The sequence below is a fragment of the Budorcas taxicolor genome, chromosome X, assembly GCF_023091745.1.
Source record: "Budorcas taxicolor isolate Tak-1 chromosome X, Takin1.1, whole genome shotgun sequence".
Classification (NCBI taxonomy): Eukaryota; Metazoa; Chordata; class Mammalia; order Artiodactyla; family Bovidae; genus Budorcas; species Budorcas taxicolor.
Window position 1 is genome coordinate 86,350,598 of NC_068935.1, and position 10,226 is coordinate 86,360,823.

Sequence of the window (10,226 nt, forward strand, 5' to 3'; positions counted from 1 at the left end):
CCGTTTTGGGTCCTTCCCTACTGCTCTCTGTGTCCTCTGTGTCAGGGGCATAAGGGGCCCCCTGCTTGGGGTCCTACTCTGTTGCTTAGCACATCAAGCACTTAAATGGCCAAACTGGGTGGCATCCATGTCTTATTTTTCGTGTCAGTCACTTAAAGGGCCCCCTGGCTGGGGATCCTTCTCTGTTACTTGACACATCAGGCACTTATAAGTGCCCCTGGCTGGGCTCCTCCTCTTTGGCTCAGTGCATCAGGCGCTGAAATGGCCACCCATGTAGGGGTCCTTTTTTGTTGCTTGGTGCATCAAGCACTTAAAGGACCCACCTGGTTGGGTCCCAACCCTATTGCTCGATGTGTCAGGTGCTTAAATGGCCCCCCACCTGCAGTTTGGGGGGGTCCTTCTCTGTTGCTTGGCGTGTCAGGCACTTAAAGGGCTCCCTGCCTGGGGTCCTTTTGTGTTGCTTGGCATGACAGGCCCTTAAATGGCCTTCCTGCCTAGGGTCCTTCTCTATTACTTCGTGCATCAGAAGGTTAAATGGTCACCCTGACTGGGGTCCTTTTCTGCTGCTTGGCGCAGCAGGCACTTAAACGTCCTCCTTGTTGGTTTTTGTTGTTCAGTCGCTAAGTCGTGCCTGATTCTCTGCAACCCCATGGACTGTATCCTACCAGGCTCCTCTGTCCATGGGATATCCCAGGCAAGAATAGTGGAGTGAGTTTCCATTCCCTTCTCCATCTCCTGGTTGGGGTCCTTTTCTATTGGCACACCAGGCACTTAAGGGTCCCTCTGACTGGGGTCCTTCTCTGTTGCTCAGTGTGTCAGGTGCTTAAATGTCCACCCTGGCCAGGATCCTTCTCTGTTGCCTGGCGTGTCATGTGCTTAAGGGACACCTCCCCCCTTAGTTGGGGGTCCTTCTCTGTTGCTCGGCACCTTAAGCACTTAATGGGCCATCCTGGCTGGGGTCCTTGTCTATTGCTTGTCATCTCAGGTGCTTAAACGTTCCCCCTGGCTGTGATCCTTTTCTGTTGCTTGGCGTGTCAGGTGCTTAAATGGCCACCCTTGCTAGGATCCTTCCCTGTTACTCTGTGCATCAGGCACTTAACGGGCCACCCTCTCTGGGGTCTTTCTCTATTGTTCAGCTGCTGGTGCTGGCATTTGGGGAGAGAGAAGCTACAGTGAATGTTCCACCCCCTGCACATGACTCAGCAGTAATGCCTTGCCTCCAAGGCTGCCTGGTTTTCCTCCAGAAGCATTTCCCTCCACGATCTCCTCCCTCACATCCCCTCGGGCCATCTCCCTACAGTCAACAGCAGACCTCACCCTGAGATTGCTCTCCAATACCTATGCTCCAACTCCCAGCCACTGTACTTTCTAAGGGACTTGCATCCCTGTCCAACATTATGTGCGGCTGTGACAAGGATTGTGTGATTCTCATTCCATTCAGACTGTCACAGGATCAGCTGCTTCACTCTCAGCCTCAAATGCTTCTCTGTTCCAAACAATGCCCCAGTGTGGGGATCTAATCCCTGCTTCAGTTCCTCTCACACACAGCCACCCCCTGCCAGGTGCAGGTCTAGTCCTGCTCACTCTCATCTTTTTTCCCACTTCCTTCATCCTACCAAATTTTGCATGGGTCTATGTATTCTTTTCTGGCAACCAGGTACTCATGCCCACTCTCAGATGGTGTTCTGCAATATCTTCTGTGTCTGAAAGTGTATTCATGATGTATCCATGGAGAGAGATGTATTCCAGGTCCACCTACTCCTCCGCCATCTTGTTCTCCCTTTTTCCCCACCTCCAAACATAACCACACCATGGGGTTACAGCTTCAACATATGAATTTGTTGAGGGACATAAACAGTCAGTCCATAACAACCACGAATACAATGCAGTAATTTTAAATCAGGAAATTTAACATCAGTATCATATATTATCTCATTTGTTTTTACCAGTTCTGGTCCTGGATCCAATCTAGGATCACACATTAATAGTCATGTCTCTTTTTGACACTGTAACACTCCTAGAGGAAAACATAGGCAGAACACCCTCTGACATAAATCACAGCAATATCTTTTCAATCTATCTCCCAGAATAAATGATATAAAAGCAAAAATAAACAATTAGGACCTACTTAAACTCAACAGCTTTTGCAGAGGGGAAAGAAATAATAAACAAAGACTATCTACAGATGAGGAGTAAATATTTGCAAATATCTAACTGACAAAATGGAGAAGGAAATGACAACCCACTCCAGTGTTCTTGCCTAGAGAATCCCAGGGACAGGGGAGCCTGGTGGGCTGCCATCTATGGGGTCACACAGAGTCAGATATGACTGAAGTGACTTAGTAGTAGTAGTAGTAACTGACAAAATTTACAAACAGTCCATGATACATGACAGCATCAAAACAACCCAATCAAAAAATGGGCATAAGACCTAAATAGACATTTCTCCAAAGACGACATATAGATGGCCAAGAGGCACATGAAAAAATGTTCAACATGGCTAATTATTAGAGAAATGCAACCCAAAACTACAATAAGATATCACCTCACACCAGTCAAAATGGCTATCATCCAAAAATCTACAAACAATAAATGATGGAGAGAAGGGAACAATCATACACTGTTGGTGGGAATGTAAATTGGTACAGCCACTATGGAAAACAGTTTGGAGGTTCCTTAAAAACTAAAAATAGAGTTGCCATACGACCCTGCAGTCCCACTGCTGTGCGTGTATCTGGAGAAAAACATCATCTGAAAGGATACATGCACCCCAGTGTTAATAGCAGCACTGTTAACAGTAGCCAAGACATGGACGCAATCTAAATGTCCATTGACAGAGGAATGGATAAAGATGTGGTACATATATACAACAGAATGTTACTCAGCCATTAAAAAGAATGAAGTAATGTCATTTGCAGCAACATGGATGGACCCAGAGACTGTCATACTGAGTGAAGTTAGAGAAGGAGAAAATGACATCCCTTATATATGGAATCTAAAAAGTGATACAACTGAACTTGTTTACAAAACAGAAACAGATTCACAGAATTAGAAAAAACCTTATGGTTGCCAGGGGAGGAGGAGGGTCAAGCAGAAGCGATAGTTAGGGAGTTTGGGATGGACATGTACATACTGCTATATTTAAAATGGATAACCAACAAGGACCTACATTGAACTATGTTCAGTGTTATATGGCAGCCTGGATGAGAGGGGAGTTTGGGGGAGAATGGATACATGTTTATGTATGGCTGAGTCCCTTTGCTGTTTGCCTAAAACTATTCCAACATTGTTTGTTAATTAGCTATGCCTCAGAACAAAATATAAAGTTTTTTTTTTTAAGAGTTTTCAGGTCTGGTCAAGGGAAAAAAGTCTGGCCACAAAGTGGTAGAAGCACACAACAGCTTTAAAATAATGGTTTGAAAGGATACAGGCAAGAGGATGTCCTCATAGCTGAAGACCTTCCAGGTGTTGAGGTCCTTTAATGGACCAGAACCTGGTGGTCCAGAGTCGACGATAAGCAAGTAAAAGAGAGAGAGAGGCTGATATACCCTGGTTTATGCAGAAAACCAATAAAGCTCTTGACACAAGGCTTGCATCGCTCACAAAGGCACCGAGTGCCCTCTCAAGGGGATGAAGGCACAGTGCGCCTTCTCGAGGGTCTTAGAAGCCCAGGCAGGAGAGTGAGCACAACGGGTTTCTACGCTCCAGAGAATTAGCCAGAGAGAGACAGAGAAAGAAAGACACGGGGACCCAAGCTCTTATGGAACAAGGGTGTTTTATTCAACATAATGTGGGTATATATACTGTCTTACAAGGTAGCTTTGTTCAGCAAAGATAAAGATCAAAAGTCCAGACTTACAAATTATCAAGGAAACATAAGGCAATCCATATCAAAGAGAGAGAGTTGTAAATAATCACTTTTACCGTATGGTTCATAAAAAGGAAGAGGGTTGTAAATAGTTACTTATCACCATATGGAAAAACTAACGAAGGAAATGCATGTATTCCTTAGCCCCAGGAGCAGTTTGCCACTCCACTTAATTCAGGAATTAATAAGAAACAGAGGATTCATGACAGATCCAAAACAGCACACAGGAAGCCTCCTGTTAAATGTTTCCTGACATCTAGGAACCATGCCACTCAGAAGGGGAGGACAAGGAAACTCCAGTGTGAGGGGTATCTAAGAGGGGACTTATATCAAGGTAGAAAGTCTCTGTGTAAGCACCCTAAGGAGCACAAGTGGTTTGGGATCTTTTATAGACCTAGGATTTATCTTTTCAAATGGCTAGCAAATGTTGCCTGTAATTTTGAGGAGTATACAAAGCAGGCAGGCTCTAAATGGCTAAAAGTCTGCTTATTGGAGCTATATTTAAAACAAATGCATGTGTAAAAATTTGAGTTTGGCACCAGCAACTTTTCAGCTAAGGGTATTGGCCTGCTGTGAAAAAGGGAACAATATAGGGCTAGTATACTTGGGCCATCTTTGTCTCATTTATGTAACAGTTCATCCCCGGGTCCCATGTTGTTTTGCAACCTGAGTTGTATGTTAGTTTTTTTTTTTTAAGATTTATTTATTTATGGTTGTACTGGGTCTTTGTTGCAGTACACAGGCTTCTCACTGAAGTGGCTTCTCTTGTTGTAGAACACAGGCTGTAAGCATGTGGACTTCAGTAGTTGCAGCACAGGGGCTCAGTAATTGTGGTTCATGGGCCCTAGAACTGGCTTAGTAGTTGTGGTGCATGGGGCTTTGGTTGCTCTGCGGCATGTGGGAACTTCCCGGACCAGGGATTGAACCAGTGTCCTCGGCATTGGCAGGTGGATTCGCAACCACCAGGAAAGCCCCTGTATGTTATTTCTTAACACATGAGTTTGGAGTCAGTGCAAAGCATCCTCAAGACCCAGAATTCTATAAAGACACAAACAGATTTCAAAGCCCCTTCACAGCCAAGTCTGCCAATTTAGTAGGGAAACCCAGGAGAATCAATCAGGAAAGATTTTATTTGTTCAATCTGTTTGGTCAGTAGAGTGATATTATGACCTCTATGGTGTATATCCTTGACTTTCAGTAAAACTTGGTGTTATTTACTCACATGCAGAGAGATGTATTGGCAAGTATGCAGGACCCCACCCTCATCCCCAGACAAGCAACCAATAAGTAATTTAGGGCTATGTGGTTATCTAACACCATGGCTCCTAAACTATGGTAAGATTCAGTCAAGTGCCAGTTCATGGACAGCTAGTTTATGTGGACATAGCTCTCTCTGGTCTTTTCATTGTTATGTGATGTCCCAAATGTATACTGTTTCTATGCCCCCCAAACCAGTGATCCTAGAGTGGTTAGTATAAGAGGGACTCTGTGGAAAGCTCATTTGCAGTGATGGAGAGTGGTGGCTAGCATGATCTGTGGAAGCAAGTCCACGTGGAACTGGGGATCAGAGCAGCAAATTGCCTTTAAGAGCCAAAAATATTATTGAAGCAGATTAAAGCTCGAGGCATCTCTTTTCAAAAAGATACATGAATTATACTTTTTAAATTTTTTAAATTGAAGGATAATTGCTTTACAGAATTTTGTTTTCTGTCAAGCATCAACAAGAATCAGCCATAGGTACAGCCATGTCCCCTCCCTCCCGATCCCACCCTTCTAGATTGTCACAGAGCTCCTGTTTGAGTTCCCTGAGTCATACAGCAAATTCCCATTGGTTATCTATTTTATGATTGGTGCCATTAAGTGGATATTACCACACATGATACTGGTTTAATTTGCTGATGACATGAGGGCAATACAGTTGAGTACAGTAAAAATAGATTCCTTGGCCTTGCCCCAGACTAAATCATATGCTCCTTGGGAAGTGTTAAGTGGGCTGAACTCAGAGCAGTTCAGCTAGTGATCACTCATGATGCCTGGCTCTTAGTCCTTTGCATTGACAATTGGGCTGTTCTAAAGGGGTTAACTCTATGACTTGCACAATGGAAAGCCGAGGGGTAGATAATCATGAACAAGCCCTTGTGGAGTCAGGATATGTGAAGACATTTGGGCTCACCTGCAAGAGCCTGAGTCTGTCCTTACTGTCTTCCAGATCCCAGCTTGCAAAGCACTGACACTCCTTGGCAGTCAGGAAGCTGATGCCCTAGCTCAGGTATGTGACATAGTAACTGACCCTTCAGTAGACACAACTGATTGAGTGCACAGGAAAAGCCATTACCATAGCATCCAGGTAGAATGCCATATTGCCAAAGACGCTGGATTGCCCTTGAAATGCAGTGACTTGGTTAATGCAGTAACAGCATGTCCTGTGTGTTCTACGCAATGTCCAAGGCAGCTGTCAAAGAGGTCTGGGGCCATCCACTGGAGTTCCCAAGTGGTGAGGGATTGGCAAGTTGATAATATTGACTCCCTCCCTCTGAGCAAGGGTTCTAAAAATGCCTTGGTTTGTGTGGACACTGCATCTGGCCTAACCCAAGCTTTCCTGTCACTGCACAAACCAGGCTGCCACCATTAAGGGATTAGAGAAACAGTACCAAATAGATACCGTCATCAACTAGACAGTGATCAGGTGTCTCATTTCAAAGGTCACAATGTGAAAGACTGGGCAAAAGATCATGACACTGAATGGAGATTTCATCTCCTCTATAACAGGGCTGGTAGACTGCATGCAATGTTAAAGCAGTAGATTAAATTGCTAACCAAAGGTAAAACCACTTTGGCTGCATAGAACGAAGTACTGCCCCCAGCTTCAGTAAATTTGAATGACCAACCAGTAGGGCCTGTAGCCCTATATGCCACACTGGGGACCCCTGCCAAGATACCCAGCACTTCCCCTGGCCACCCTCTGTGTACAGGGGCTGGTTTGTGAAGCAACATCATCCTTGGGTGATGAGGAAAAGATATGTGGGATCTTATTTACCTCTGAAGTGCTAAACATATTCAGGACTGAAATGTTCTCATCCCTTTTAGACCCTGGAGTGGGTATTTGTTTTCTCACCTTTCAAGGGAAATGGGCAGCCTTTGCCAAAATAAAATTGAGCAGCTTTGTTGTGTAGCCACTGAAACTGCCCCTTCCTCAGTCTTAAGAGGGCCCCAAGCCCAAGCAGGTGCCTTAAATCCTGAATGTCCTCTTAACAGGGTATCAAGTTACCAAACCAGACTTAATCTTCATGTTTGGGAAAGAAGAGCACAGAGAAAACTCTAAAATTGCATACATGAATGAGAACTAGAAAGATTGGGGATAATGGATGGTGGATGGAAGATTCCAGCTAGTGAGGAAGAGGTTCCTTTGACGTGCCACAGACATGCCAACAGTATTCCTCAAAGGAAAAGAGGTAGGACGTGGATAGGAGTTCCTTAGATTAAATGACCTCTCCATGTATCTTCCCCTACTCTTTGCTTAGCTTTGAGAAAGAACCCTGGGACTTCCCTGGTGGTCCAGTGGTTAAGAGTCCATCTTCCAATGCAGGGGACTCAGGTTCAATCCCTGGTTGGGGAATTAAGATCTCTCACGCTGTGGGGCAACTAAGCCTTCATGCCACAACTATGTAGCCTGTGCGCTCTGGAGCACATGTGCTGCAACAAAGACCCAGTGCAACCAAAATTTTAAATAATATAAAATCAACATATAAAAAGAAAAAAGAATGCTGCCTGCCTGCCATGTCCTCAGGATGTTATCCCTGCCTCCTCAGGCTGAAATGAACTTTTCTCAACCATTCTCCCCTTCCCTGGCCTTTTTACTTTCCCTCTCTCCAGTTGTCATCAATTCCTTTCCTTACACAGACACTTAAAGAGCTGTCCTTACCTTTGTGACTTTTCATTTCTTCTACTTCTCTCACCCTTGTGAGAAACCTCAAGGTGTTTTTCTCCCTGTGTTTTAGTCAGAATCCACTCCATCCAAATTTAAACTTTCAAGGACTTCCATTATATGGCCCCATTGCTTGTTTCTCTGTTCCCCAAAATTGAAACTGTGGTGTCAGTTTTCTAGTTGTTTGCTGCCAGTACAAAGATAAACACTTTCTGTAATTTCAGCTTATATTTGGCAAGTTTGCTAAATTCACTTATTCAGAATGTATCTGTAGGTCCTTTGGGATTTTCTGTGTGTACATGTCATCTGCAGACACTGAAAGTTTTATTTATTCCTTTCCAGTCATTACTCCTTTTTCTTGCTTTATTTCTCTGCCCAAGGCCTCCAGTACATTGTTGAATAGGAGTGGGCATAGCAGGTATCTTGTCTCAAGACAAGTTTTTACCATATCACCATTAAGTCTTCGCAGTTTCTTTTAATGCACCCTTTATCAGACTTAAGGAAGTTCTCTTCTAGTCCTAGTTTGTTAATTTATATTTGGAAAGGTGTTGAGTTTTATGAGATCCTTTCTCTGCATCTATAGAGGTCATTATATTTTTCTCCTTTATTAATTACATTAAATTATCAACTTTACTGTCAGAGTTTTTTCATAATTCCTTGATGTTTAATTAAATCTGTAGTGATATCCACTATATCATTTCTGATTTGAAAATTTGTGTTTTCCTTTTTCCTCCCTCGATCAGCCCAGGGTTTCTCACTTTATTAATCTCTTCAAAGAATGTGATTTTCTCTATTGCTTCATCACTTCTGAAGGACAAGAAAACAAATGTGATGGAGGAAGCTCCTAAGAAGTGTTAAACATAGGTAGTAAGTACGCTAGGAGCTTGAAATATGAGCAGATGTGTGAAGTACAGGTGATGAGTAAGCAAGCAGCTTTTGAGATGCAGCAGAATTCCTAAGATGTGTTAAATATAGTCAGCAAGTAAGTTAATAGCTTGTAGGATGCATTAAAGAGAATAAATGAAATTACTATGGAAGAAACAAGAGTTACTGAAATACAGGAATGTAAATGTCAAGTCGATCTGGGGAAGGTGTCAGGGATACACTTGTCAGAGGGCCTTGCCCTCTCTGCATGTTGTTGACATGGAGGAACTGTTCATTGAGCTGTGTGTCCTGATGATAGGCTGCTCCCATCCCATATACCTGTGGTCACCAATGGGGGGCCTGGGGAAACTTCTGAGACCACCTTCCCTTCAGTTCTCATCAATACAAGCTTCTCCATCACTGAGACTCTGAGACCCTACAGCCCAACTCCACAGATCCCCCTCACTCACCACACATAGCACCTGGCACTCGCCTGGTCTGGTGGTCTGCCACACGTTGCCCACCCACACTCTTCCTCTATGCACTTACTAAACACTCTGCCCCATTTTGCCATGAGCCTGACTGCTTTTCACTTTGCCCCATTCACCACTGTCACTCCCACTGTGCCTCATATTATTCCCAATTTACTCCACTTGGTCCACATTTCCAATATCCACCCTCTGCTCAAACTACTCACTCCCATTCTCCCTGGCATTGCTTACATTCAACTGTTTCTTCTCCAGTAACTCACTCTATTGGATACTTCCATTTCTCTCTGCCCTGCCCTGTTCACCCCCACTCTGCCCCTCATCGACCCATTCCCATACTCAGCCCTTCATGGTCTTTCCCCCAATTCCATTCCATTTATCCACATTCTGCTGTTCATCCCCACTCCTTTGCCTCTGGGTCCCTGCCTCACTCACCTCTGATTACCTACATGGCCCATCACGTCAGATTGCCACCTGGGCTCCAGGAAGCAGGAGTCCAGAATCAACCTGAAGTGGCAAGACCTGACCACCCCTCCCCATCCTACTTAAGGGTGACCTTTGATGGGCCAGAAACCCCAGGAATATTTTTCTATCAGCAGGAAGATGAATTTCCTTTTGTTTTTTAAGTATAATTGATTTACAATATTGTGTTAATTTCTGCATAGCTAAGTGATACATATTCTTTTTCATATTCTTGTCAGTCATGGTTTATTACAGGATATTGAATATAGTTCCCTGTGCTATAAAGTTGGACCTTGTTGTTTATCCATGGTAAATGTAACAGTTTGCATCTACTAACCCCAAACTCCCAGTCCGTCCCTCCTCTCCCCCTCTTCTCCTTGGCAACCCCAAGTCTGTTCTCTGTGTCTGTTTTGTATGTACTCAGTTGTGTCCAACTCTTTGCAACCCCAGGGACTGCAGCCCACCAGGTTCCTCTGTCCATGGGATTTTCCAGGCAAGAATACTGGGGTGGGGTGCCATTTCCTATTCCAGGGGATCTTCCCAACCCAGGAATCAAACCTGTGTCTCCTGCACTGGCAGGTAGATTCTTTATCATTGAGCCACCTGGGAAGCCCTAAGC